The 12,475-nt window shown below is 40.6% G+C and overlaps 1 protein-coding gene across 1 annotated transcript in view; it reads left to right on the top strand.

The window, feature by feature from the left end:
* The window catches only part of LOC126285061 (coagulation factor IX-like), a 106,840-nt gene that overhangs the window by 48,990 nt on the left and 45,375 nt on the right, over positions 1-12,475 (top strand). The gene's annotated exons all lie outside the window — the stretch shown is intronic.

The raw sequence follows: 12,475 nt of genomic DNA, 5'->3' as shown, positions 1-12,475 counted from the left end.
GTAATTTGTCCACCGTCCGCTACATTTCTCGAAAAGTGATAAGGGATTGAATACTACAAAAATCACGAGTATGGTCCTGGATTTTGAAATTCTATTCAAAAATCATTTGTAGTAATCCAGGATCATAACATTTATAGGACAATACGAGCAATCACTTCTGTAGGGTGAAGACAGAGGTTAGAGAACCCTATTTTACATATTATGTTGCTCATTTCCGGGCGCTACAGGCATCGTCTAATAGACCATGCCACACGGTAGTAGGTACACTACAGCCTCATGGATGCGGTCTCTTGTGTGATGTTTTTGTTGCTCGTTTCTGACCATCGGTGTTATTAAAGTAGTACTGATCGCTTTTCTAATTTTCTATAATAACCCAATATTTCAAAGCAATGGAAATTTTATGAATAAACGTTTATAGTTTTTTAAAAAGGTGCCAAAAAGATTTTCCTGCACCACTGCTATGATAATCTGTAAAATGTTCGTTTTTACCCGTTTATTAGGAAATGTAAATCGAACCTGTTATATCCGAGTCGTTAAAAATACGGAAAAATACCGATTATTTGGAACTAAAATAGCGGTACCAGTATTCACCAGTCTGTTTTTCTCATCCCTAACCTACGGTGGGTAACATAACACTTCTGGGACCACTTCCTTTTCAACCATTCCCTCTTACATTTCACTGGGACAGTTACCCAACAAAACTCTTTTCTTTGTAGCTTTCCATTCAGTTGTATCCATAATAGGATTCTTTTTGCACCATTCCTCAACAGGTTCGTGTCATCGTCATGAAAACATCCTGCGTATGAGATGTTTATGACCAGCTTTGCTTGACACTGAAAACGTGACCTGATTGTTACTATGTTTTCGCAAGAAATCGTTACCAACGTGTCTAATTTTAGGTATTCTACTGTACATAATCACGTGTTAGATGCTAAGTATGCTTCTAATTATCTAACAGCACCAGGGCTACTTCTGGCCAATGTTAACATAACTACTTATCCAAGTGAGCAATACCCACTTGAACTACTTATCCAAGTGAGCAATACCCAGTTGAACGCTATCACATACTATGTACATCACCGCCAACAATTTGTAAATCACTTAAAAACACACTCCAGGTTTAATATGGTGACACAAGAGACGAAAAGTAACAGTTTAATATTAGAGAACCAAATATTTTTGACACTGTATTAAAACAAAGAAGGGATTCACAGCGTAACTCAACTTCGTTATTTGATAGCAGTAATTGGAAGAAAAACAACTTCACTGACTAATGCACATCAGTACTCGCATATTACGTTCATAAAGGTACGGGCGGGACTGAAAGAAATCCAAATTTTTAAAAAAAGTTATACTTGACGTTCACACACGTTGGCATTCGTCCTCGTGCATGTTAGAATTATTCCTGGAGTTAGTGTACGTTGCGGGAGGATACCTTTGACTAGATGCGACCATTTGAAAATTAACAAAAGGAATTTCAGAGGACGCTTACGCTACAGTAAGCAAAGTGAGTTGTGTTCGGTACGCAGTCGAAAATACGATGCCTATAAAACATATTTAAAACCGAAATAAATAGACAACTGGGGAGAAAGTTCGACAACTTAAAACCTACCAAATTTAAAAGGTCGCAAAATCTCCGAGATTGGTGACTTTTTACAGAAGCTCGAAATTTAGAGCGGACTTCAATGCGAGATGCTTACATTAGTTTCCACAGCGAAACTTTATCTCGAAACGTGGCACAAAATCGAAAGAGATTTTGTTCGTAAGTAAAGTGTGCTAGCGGCAAGATACGATAAATTCTTTGTCTGCGCCATAGCAATGGAAATACTATCGACCACCACGCTGAGAAAGTAGAGTTACTAAAAACAGCCTTTCAAAATTCCTTCACTAAAGAAAACGAAGTAAACATTCCAGAATTCGAATCAAAAACAGCTGCCAACATGAGTAATGTAGAAGTAGATATCTCGGAGTAGTGAAGCAATATAAATCATTTAATAAAAGCAAGTCTTCCGGGACAGACTGTATACCAGTTAGGTTCCTTTCGGAGTATGCTGAGACACAGCTCCATGCTTAACAAACATTTACAACCATTCGCCCGACAAAAGATCCGTATCCAAAGACTGAAAAGTTGCACAGGTCACTCGAGCATTCAAGAAAGGTAGTAGCAATAATCCACTAAATTACAGGCCCTTATCATTAACGTCGATATGTAGGAGGATATTATGTTCAAATATTATGCATTATCTTGAAGAGAATGGTCTATTGACACACAGTCAACACGGATTTGGAAAACACCGTTCTTGTGAAATACATCTAACTCTTTATTCACATGAAGTGTTCATTGCTATTGACAAGGTATTTCAAATTGATTCCTTATTTCTAGATTTCCGGAAGCCATTTGACAGCGTAACACACAAGCGGCTTGTAGCGAAATTGCGTGCTTATGGAATATCATCTCATTTATGTGACTGGATTCGTGATTTTCTGTCATAAGTCGCAGTTCGTAGCAATTGACGGAAATTCGTAAAGTAAAATAGAAGTGATTTCTGGTATTCCCCAAGGTAGTGTTAGAGACCCTCTGCTATTCCTTATCTACATATACGATTCAGGAGACAATTTGTACAGTTGTCTTAGGTTGTTTGCAGATGGTGCTGTCGTTTATCGACTAATAACGTCATCAGAAAATCAAAACAAATTGCAAAACGATTTAGAAATGATATCTTTTTGGTGCAAAAATTGGCAATCGACACTAAAGAAACAAAAGTCTGAGGTTGTCCACATGATTGCTAAAAAGGAATCCGTTATACTTCGGTTGCACACTAAATTAGTCAAATCTAAATGCCGTAAATTCACCTAACTACCTAGGAATTACAATCACGAACAACTTAAATTGGAAGGGACACACAGAAAATGTTGTGGGGAAGGATAACCAAAGACTGCATTTTATTGGCAGGATACTTACAAAATGTACCAGATCTGCTAAAGAGACTGCCTATATTACGCTTGTCCGTCCTCTTTTGGAATACTGCTTCGCGCCGTGCGACCCTTACCATATAGGATTAACGGAGTACTTCGAGAAATTTCAGAGAAGGGCAGCACGTTTTGTATGATCGCGTAATAGGGGAGAGTGTCATTCAAATGATACAGCTTTGAGGTGGACATCATAAAAACAGTGGCGTTTTTCGTTGCGACGGAATCTTCCCACGAAATTTCTATCGCCAATTTTCTCCTCCGAATGCGAAAATATTTACAAAGTTATGCTATTGTTGACTAACGTGAGAGTAATGATATCTGCAAATTGAACAATACTAAGTGCGAAACTAAAGCTGATGGCATTTCTCACTGAAAATGCTTCGGGAGATGCATTACGAGGTGCCATCCTGTTTCTCTGAAGACAAAAGAAATATTTAGGTGTTTATGTGCAACATGAATACCTGCATTTATTGCCCATATTCCATGGTAGAGTGCATGATGCACTGCATGCCGTAATAACATCAAGTACCTGCCTTTGTATATCACATAAGGACTACGCAAAAATACTAAGAGAGACTGCCCAGTTATAATGTACAATATTTTTATAATGGTTCTCTTGTCTAGTCTCACAATGAAGTTTACTGTGTGTCTCGCAACGCTCTCAGAAGACTCAGATACATACGTTACAAGTGGTACAACCTTTTGTTGATTACTTTTTGTTCCGAGATGGGGAATCTAGTTCCCTGTCCTTATCGACATCACTAAAAGTCAACAGTTAACCAGATAATTTTATTTAGTACTGTTATTTTTTCAGCAGCTGTGGTATACACTTCAGAATGAAATTCAGTCGCGAGCTGCACAATTAGGAAGTTGCCTAATTACGCAACTGTAAACAAAATGTTATTCTCAGATCTTTATTAGATGAACTATGGTGACGGACAGGGACTAAACGATGTTACAGAAGCAATTGTCGTGGTATATGCTTTAGGAGGAAAGACAGAAAACGAAGATCGAGGAGAAAGGAGGAAAATCCAGAACTTCTACTATCCGGAAACGTTTACCTTCTAATGCAACGATCACGTCACTTAGTAGCACAAGAAAAACAGGTGAAGTGAATACCTACTCAGAATACTCACCATAATGCAGAAAGTCGCGATTAGTTGCCAGATGGATAGAGGTGCCGCAGCAGTCGAGACTCTGAAATCGTAATGGAGACAGAGAGCTTCATAGTTCTGTCCCACCATACTGATTTAATTCTAATATTTTGCTATCACCGCAATTGCGCTTCTATGGACTTTAGCGTTGCACCTGGCCATCTTAATTGTCTCAAGGAAACTACACTGACGTTCGTCAAAAGTACAATACCCAGATAAAAACTGCCTGAAACCGTCGAAAGAGAGCTTCAACAAAGAGATAGATGTTGGTGTCCGTGATGCTGTTACGGTGACCACATTATATTAGGACAGAAAGTTCATCAGGAGAAATGAGTGAGTATTTTAGTTTGGTAACAGTGATAGATACCGTACTATGATACCACTTTAAACACTATATTATCTACTTAAAATCAGATAAACGTGATGGGTTGATGTCAAAAGTTGAACTCATCACAAATTATGCAGGATGATAAAATACATTAAAGACCTGCTGTGGTCTAATGCTGCCATTCGGATTTTTTTGCGGGTACAGACTGTCCAACAAAACTTAATAGCAACTTCTGTATGTATCAATGTTTATAGCTGTGCACACTTAGATAATGGCCTTAAAATAAGGAGTTATAGACGTGAGTAACAACAGAAGCTGGTCAGAGTGAGCTAGGAGTCAGCATTGATGTAATTCTTATTACATTTTACCCTGAATACTATATACAGAGTTCACATACATCGAAAATGGATCCAACACGAAACAATTTCATGTGGCTGGAACAGAACAAAAGTTACTCCTGTAGAGATGCACTAGAAGACTGATCGATGTTTCTAACATGTGCTAACTAGCATGCAAACCGAGTGCAAAGATATTTCAAGAACACGTTCTCTGACAAAGTTTAATCCCTTCAATGTAAACATATTGAAGTTCTCACAATGAGAAATAATAAACAGTTTTTCAATCGCGTGTATATTCTTGTGTATCTTAACTTCCGCATATAGTTCATTTTAGTCATATTCGTTCTTTTTTGTGTTGCAATTCCCAATACTGTTGTAACAGTTTACACGTATCTCACACACAAGTAGATAAAATACTGTCCTTCATTGTAACGTGCGGACACAGGAGGATAGTAACGGTAGCGGCATTGTCTAGTTGTTTCTCCACAGGAGTGATCATTTAGGCTTCAGTAGAGTAGAAGATATATAATAAATCAATTCTGCCGTTTTGTCTGGCGACGGAAAGAGGAATAAACAACTAGGAAGCATCACGGCCTTTATGGATCACAAGAAGACTTCGATTATGTAAGATGAAGTAATGCGCTATAAACTCTAAGCGAACTGTGTATAAATGCAATATGTTTCGATGTATCGGTGAAGAAAGTGATAAAATATTCCCCAAATTAATAAGAAGCGTAAGGAGAGTAGAAACCAATGCTGAGTTTTGCACATTACCTAGTTTTCTGGTGGAAACGTAGAAAATCTTAGAATAACAGCTAAGCGAAATGGGCGGGCTTACAGAATTCCACGCAGGAAGCACAAAGCTCAACTGAGTTATGCAGAGCAGTAGGAAGGAGAATAGTAAACAACTGCATAAAATATATTAGAGTTCCGAAAGTCGGCAACGACGTAAGTGTTAGTATGCCTTTAGCACTGATGACTAATAATGGGTTTGACACCTCACGATTACATTCTTGAGGGTACGATTTGTTCAGATCTTAGACTATAGACAAAACATGGCCACTCTAAAAACTTGTGCCTGTGTTCGCATTTGGGAGCAGTTACACAGGCGCATGAGCATTATTACAAATCAAAAAATAAATAAAATGATGAGTCTTCACCTTTTAATAAGAGAGTATGGGAAATATTTATCCGATAAACAGTAGGAAACTAAACAGTTCTAATAACACACAGAATTACACAAAGCGGTCGAACCAAAGAACAAATCACAGCAATCTACTACAGGAAAAAGAAAGATTTTTACAATCCAATTCGTTTGTTGGAAGCCAATACTACGAGGCATTGAGAAAGACGTCCAAGGTTGACATACGTTGAACAGATCGTGGGGTACAATGCCTGGGTGTGTTTGTGTGTAAGTTGCATTGTATATCATTCGCTGGAAGCCTCTTTATCAACCAATTCTCCTTTAGGCATATGGAATCGATACCTACAGGCAGCTGTGTAACAAAGGCATTCTATCAACATGGCACAGTGAGTCACTTCAAGTTTAGACCGCGAGTGAATTGTCTCTTGACGGGAAGAAGGATTAGCTCGTGAAGTTGCCCTCAGAGCTCGACAACACCATAGTGATCATTCGAACATTCAGTGGGTATCATCAGAAGCAAAACATTGAAGATCTGTATCGGAGCACCAGATACTGAACGTTACCTACTGATTATCAGTAACAAAAGTGAATGCTGCTATTTCATAGGCAACTGTGAGAGGTGTATCGACCCACACAGTATACAAGCATCCTCATATGATCAATTCTGCCTCTATACGTATATTACGAATAATAACACAATTTCTCCTGTAGTGCGAGAAGATGGATAACATAACAGTCCTAATGGAACACAGCTCAGTGACGTTCGGTTCACTGATGAGTGCAGGAATTGTCTAATACCTTTCGGTCGTCATTAATGAGTGTTGTGGCAGCTAGGTACAACGGGACGTTTCGGGCACCCAGTCCAATATGTTCAGTAGGGATGTGACGGTCAATAATTTTAGCTGGTGTGAAGTTCAAATCTCAGGTGTAGCTTATCACTTTCATAGGAAATTTGACGGGGGTATAGTATTGGGGAAGGATCGTGGATCCACAGTCTCAGTGACTCGTTATAGAGCGCTAATGTAATTACCATTGCAGTTACCATTTCTTTTGTGAATGTACTTCCACAACAAAGTGAAAGACTTATAATGTCTAGTCATCAACACATACGACATAAAACAAAGTGTAATGTAATATGTCTCAGATACAGAGGTACTCTGTTATGGTTGCCATCGCTGCGGGAAAAGCTCACAAAGTGTCGAAGTATCACTATTCCACTGTATTCACTGAGAAAATACACAAGGACCGAGCCAACTGACCATCAGTAAACCTGTTTTGTACCACTCTTCTATTGTATTCACTGAGCCAACACACGGCAAGGACCATGCCAGTAAACCTGCCATTGCATCATTCTTCCATTGCATTCACTGAACCAATACACAACAAGAATCATGCCATCTAAACCTCATCCCTAGAACTGCTGTTATACTACAGTTCCACTGCATTAACCAAACCAACACATAACAGGACTATGTCAGCTAACTTTTATCAGTAAACCTGTAATTGTACCACCCTTCCGTATTATTCTCTGAACTAACACACAGTAAAGACCAAAGCAGATAACCTTCACCAATACCCCTTTCATTGTACACTTGTCCACTGTATTCACTGAACCAACACATAACAAAGGATATACCAGCAGTCTGACATCAGTAAAACTGTTGCTCTACCACACTATCACTGAATTCACTGAACCACCAAACACCAAAAACACCAAGGACCATGCCCACCGCCCTTCGTCAATAAAGCGGTCATTGAGTCATTCTTCTACTGTACTCTCTGAACCAACACACAAAAATAAGGGCTGTGCCAGCTCACATCCATCAGTAAACCTGTCATTGCATCACTCTGCCACTATATTTAGTGTATCAACACACAACAAGAACAACGCCAGCTGACCATCAGTAAATCTGTCATTGTACCATGCTTCCATCTCACTCACTGAACCAACACGTAATAAGGATCATTCCAGCTGACCTGCATCAGTAAACATGCCATTGCACCACCCCTCCATCTTGTTCACTGATCCAACACACAATAAGGACCACGCCAACTCAGCTGCATCAGAAAATGTCATTACCCCACTATTTCATTGCATTCAAGGGTGAACATACAACAAGGATCATGCTAGGTGATCATCAGTATACATGTTGTTGTACCACTCTTCTATTCTAATCACCGAACCAACACAACAGAGACTTCGTTAGGAGACCATCAGTAAACCTGTCTTACACCGCCCTTCCATTGTACTCACTGTACCATCACACAAAAAGCACCAATAAAGCTGATCTTCATCAGCAAATCTTTTGTGTTACCAGAGGAGCCAACACCGTGTTACGAGTGCAGGCCGAAAGGCACGCGTTTTAGCTCACGCAGGCTGACGTGAGGAGGGAAGAACTATACTGACATGAGGTCTGGAACATGAAAAGGAATTAGAATTCAGAAAGCGGACGTACTTAGTTTGATACTTAACTTTAATCCATTAATGATGAACGTCGCTCTTGACGATACATGATTCACAATATTATCTGTTCAGATTATAGTAACTGAGTATGGCGCCTTGCTAGGTCGTAGCAAATGGTGTAGCTGAAGGCTATGCTAAACTGTCGTCTCTGCAAATGAGAGCGTATATAGAGAGTGAACCATCGCTAGCAAAGTCGGCTGTACAACTGGGGCGAGTGCTAGGGAGTCTCTCTAGACTATACCTGCCGTGTGGCGGCGCTCAATCTGCAATCACTGATAGTGGCGAAACGTGGGTCCGACGTATACTACCGGACCGCGGCCGATTTAAAGGCTACCACCTAGCAAGTGTGGTGTCTGACGGTGACACCACAAAATCTGTCAATGTTTGTCTCTTACACAGTATTCTCTGAACCAACTGACGAAAAGGACTATGCCAGCATTCTTGCATCAGTAAACCTGTCATTTCACCACTCATCCAATGTATTCACTGACTAAATACACAACAAGGGCTGTGCCAGGTAACCCCCCCCTCAGTAAACCCTTTGCTGTGCCACTCTTCCCAATGTGTTCACTAAATCAACGCAAAACAGAGACCATGCCAGCTGAGCAGCATTAACCCTGTCGTTGTACCGCCCTTCCATTTCGTTGACTAAAACAGTGCACAGGAATGACCATGACGGCCTACTGTTATCAGTAAAACTATTGTTATACCTCTGTTCCATTCTATTCACTGAACCAACACATAAGAAGGACCAAGCCAGATGACCAACATCAATAAACCTCTCATTGCACCATTCTTCCATTGTATTCACTGAACCAACACTCAAGGAGGAACATGCCAGTTAACCTTCATTAGCAAACCTGTCATAGCAACAGTCATCCAATGTATTCACTGAACCAACACACAATAAAGACAATATCAGCATTCCATCATCAGTAACACCTGTCATTCTACCACTCTACCATTGAATTCAATGAACCAGCAACAACAAAGACCACGCCAGCTGCCCTTCACTTCTGCAAATGTCATTGCATCATTCTTCCACTGCACTCTGTGCAACTCATAACAAGGACTGTGCCTGCTGACCTTCATGAGTAAACCTGTTGTTGCACCACTCTCCCATTGTATTCACTGAACCAAACACAAAAAGGACAACGAAAGGTGACCATTAGTAAATATGTCATTGTACCACTCTCCCATTGTAGTCACTGAACCACCATCAAAGAAACCATGACACCTGACAAGCATCAGTAAACCTGCCATTGCAGCACTCCTCCATCGTATTAACTGAACCGACACACAACAACTGAGCTTCATCAATAAAACAGCCATTGCCCCACCCTTCCATTGCAGTCACAGAACCAACATACAACGAAGATCATTCTAGCTGATCTTTGTCAGTATAACTGTTGTTGTACCGCTCTTCAGTTGTACTCATCGAACCAATGCACAATAAAAACCATGCCAGGTGACCTTTATCAGTAAACCTGTCATTGCCCTACGCTTCCACTGCGTAAACTGACTCAGCACACAACAAGGACCACATCAGCTAATCATCAGTAAAATAGTCTGCGCAAAGCTCATCATCTGTATTCTCTGAACCAATACACAAAAAGAACCACGCCAGCTAACTTTCATCAGTAAACCTGTCGTTACACATATCTTCCATTGCATTCACTGAACCAACAGCTAACAAGAACGATGCTACCTGCCCTTTGTGAGTAAACCTGTTGCTCCTCCACCACACCTCCATTGTATTCACTAAGCGAACACGCAGCAACTTATTTCAGCTGCAAAACTATTTCTGTAACGATTTTTCTTTCTGTTGACCTGTAAACGGTCAAGTTGTAGTCACATTTATACGAGGGTTGGAACTTTAATAGTGGCAACTATTTATTTACAGCTCATACAAAATAGAGACGTGTTTCAAAGTTTTACTGACCTTCAAAGTTGTCACCAGCATTGTGTATAACCAGTTGCCAGCGATGTGGAAGCCGTAGGATACTCTTAGCAGTTCCAGTTGTGTTGACCGTTCGAGCGGCGCGGTCTATCGCCCGATGAATTTACAGCAGTTCTGAAGCGAATGCCGTGAATTGTTTCCTTCAGCTTAGAAAATGAGTTTAACTTACAAGGATGAAGTCAAGGGAGTGCAGTAAGTGGTATAGCGGTTAGCAGCCCCATTCGTCAAACAAATCAGTAACAGCTTGCACTGTACGTGCTTGAGAACTGTCCTGCAAAATGATGGTCAGGTCTTGCAGAAAGTGTCATCACTTCTGTCTCTATGCTGTTAATTTTTGGAACACAACCTACGACCGGCTTAGAGACAGAAGTGGTGACACTTTCTGCAGGATCTGACCACCATTTTGCAGGACATTGTTCAAGCACGTACAGTGCAAACTGTTACTGATTTGACTGATAAGGCTGCTAAGTGCTGTATCACCTACTGCACTCCCCTGACTTAAGCCCTCGTGAGTTCAATACGATTTCTAAACTGAAGGAAACACTTCAAGGCATTCGCTTCGGAACTGCTACAAATTCGTCGGGCAATAGACCTCTCCGTTCGAACTGTCAACACAACCGGCACTGCTAAGAAATGGTTCAAATGGCTCTAAGCACTATGGGACTTAACATCTGAGTTCATCAGTCCCCTAGACTTAGAATCTACTTAAACGTAACTAACCTAAGGACATCACACACGAGGCAGTATTCGAAACTGCGACCGTGGCAGCAGCACAGGTCCGGCCTGAAGTGCCTAGAACCGCTCGGCCACAGTGGCCGGCCACTGCTAAGAGTATCCTACGACTTCCCCATATCTGGCAACTGTTTACACACAATGCTGGTGACTACTTTGAAGGTCAGTAAAACTTTGTAACACGTATCTATTGTGTACGATCTGTATATAAATAGTTGCCACTATTAAAGTTCCAACCCTTGTATGAATTTGGTAAACAACCCTGTTCACCACTTTACCTTATATCATGCAGATAGGCCATGGAATACCTAACTGTTTAATCCAGACACTACCAGCCACAGGTATATTGCCCGAAACAGATTTGAAACGAACAAATTTTTTCAGGTGTGTAATGTCGAGGCAATCATTCCATCCGCATTCAGTTGCTTTTCCCGTTGTTTGATGTGTGCAAATTTATCAGTGCTATTTTAATCCATTGCATTGGCAGCATTGTAATAATTAAATATGAAATTAATAACTCCATAAAAGTTTAGATTTGCTGCCCAAGCTGCAGATCTTTATCAGAAAAATGAAACGTATATTATTGTAAGTGTATTTCAGCGCGTCAAAAGATATGATTGCACAATTAACAGATACATACCGTCACCAATTTCGCGCAAGTTTCTCAACTTACTGCTGCTGGCAGCTTCTCTCAACATTTGTGAGACTGGCAACAACAATAAATAGGCAACCGCAAGTGTGGGAACTTGATATGCTGGTGTCTTACGCCCAAAACGCCTTATCATAATCATCTCATTGGCTTGAGGTAAGTATAACACACTCATCTGAAATCACACTTTAAAATAAAACCGAAATTAAGATGGTGCTGTGATCTGAGGTGCCAAAAGCTGTCATCTGATAATGGTATTTCCAAATTTCATGGCTTTTTCATCCTGATCTAAGCTCCTATCTCCATTTGTGATTCACGAAGATTACACTCTGTTCAAAACTGGTTCAGATGACTCTGAGCACTATGGGACTTAACATCTGTGGTCATCAGTCCCCTAGAACTTAGAACTACTTAAACCTAACTTACCTAAGGACATCACATACATCCATGCCCGAGGCAGGATTCGAACCTGCGACCGTAGCAGTCACGCGGTTCCAGACTCAGCGCCTTAACCGCGAGACCACCGCGGCCGGCGTTGCACTCTGTGGTTTGCGTACTGTAAGACCTTCGGTACACACACCATCCGATTATTTGACTTGTCGCTCTAACGAAGTAGGCGAGTGTCAGTAATATGTCTCGTGGTCTTATTGTGGCGTGTTTGTCTTCTGCCATTAGGTCAGGCGATAGAAATGCCACTTGCACAGTTAGAGTAGCAGATTGACAGTGACCAACT

Source organism: Schistocerca gregaria, chromosome 1 (assembly GCF_023897955.1).
Source record: "Schistocerca gregaria isolate iqSchGreg1 chromosome 1, iqSchGreg1.2, whole genome shotgun sequence".
Classification (NCBI taxonomy): Eukaryota; Metazoa; Arthropoda; class Insecta; order Orthoptera; family Acrididae; genus Schistocerca; species Schistocerca gregaria.
Note: the sequence above shows the minus strand (reverse complement) of the source record. Positions and strands in the feature narration are given on the sequence as shown.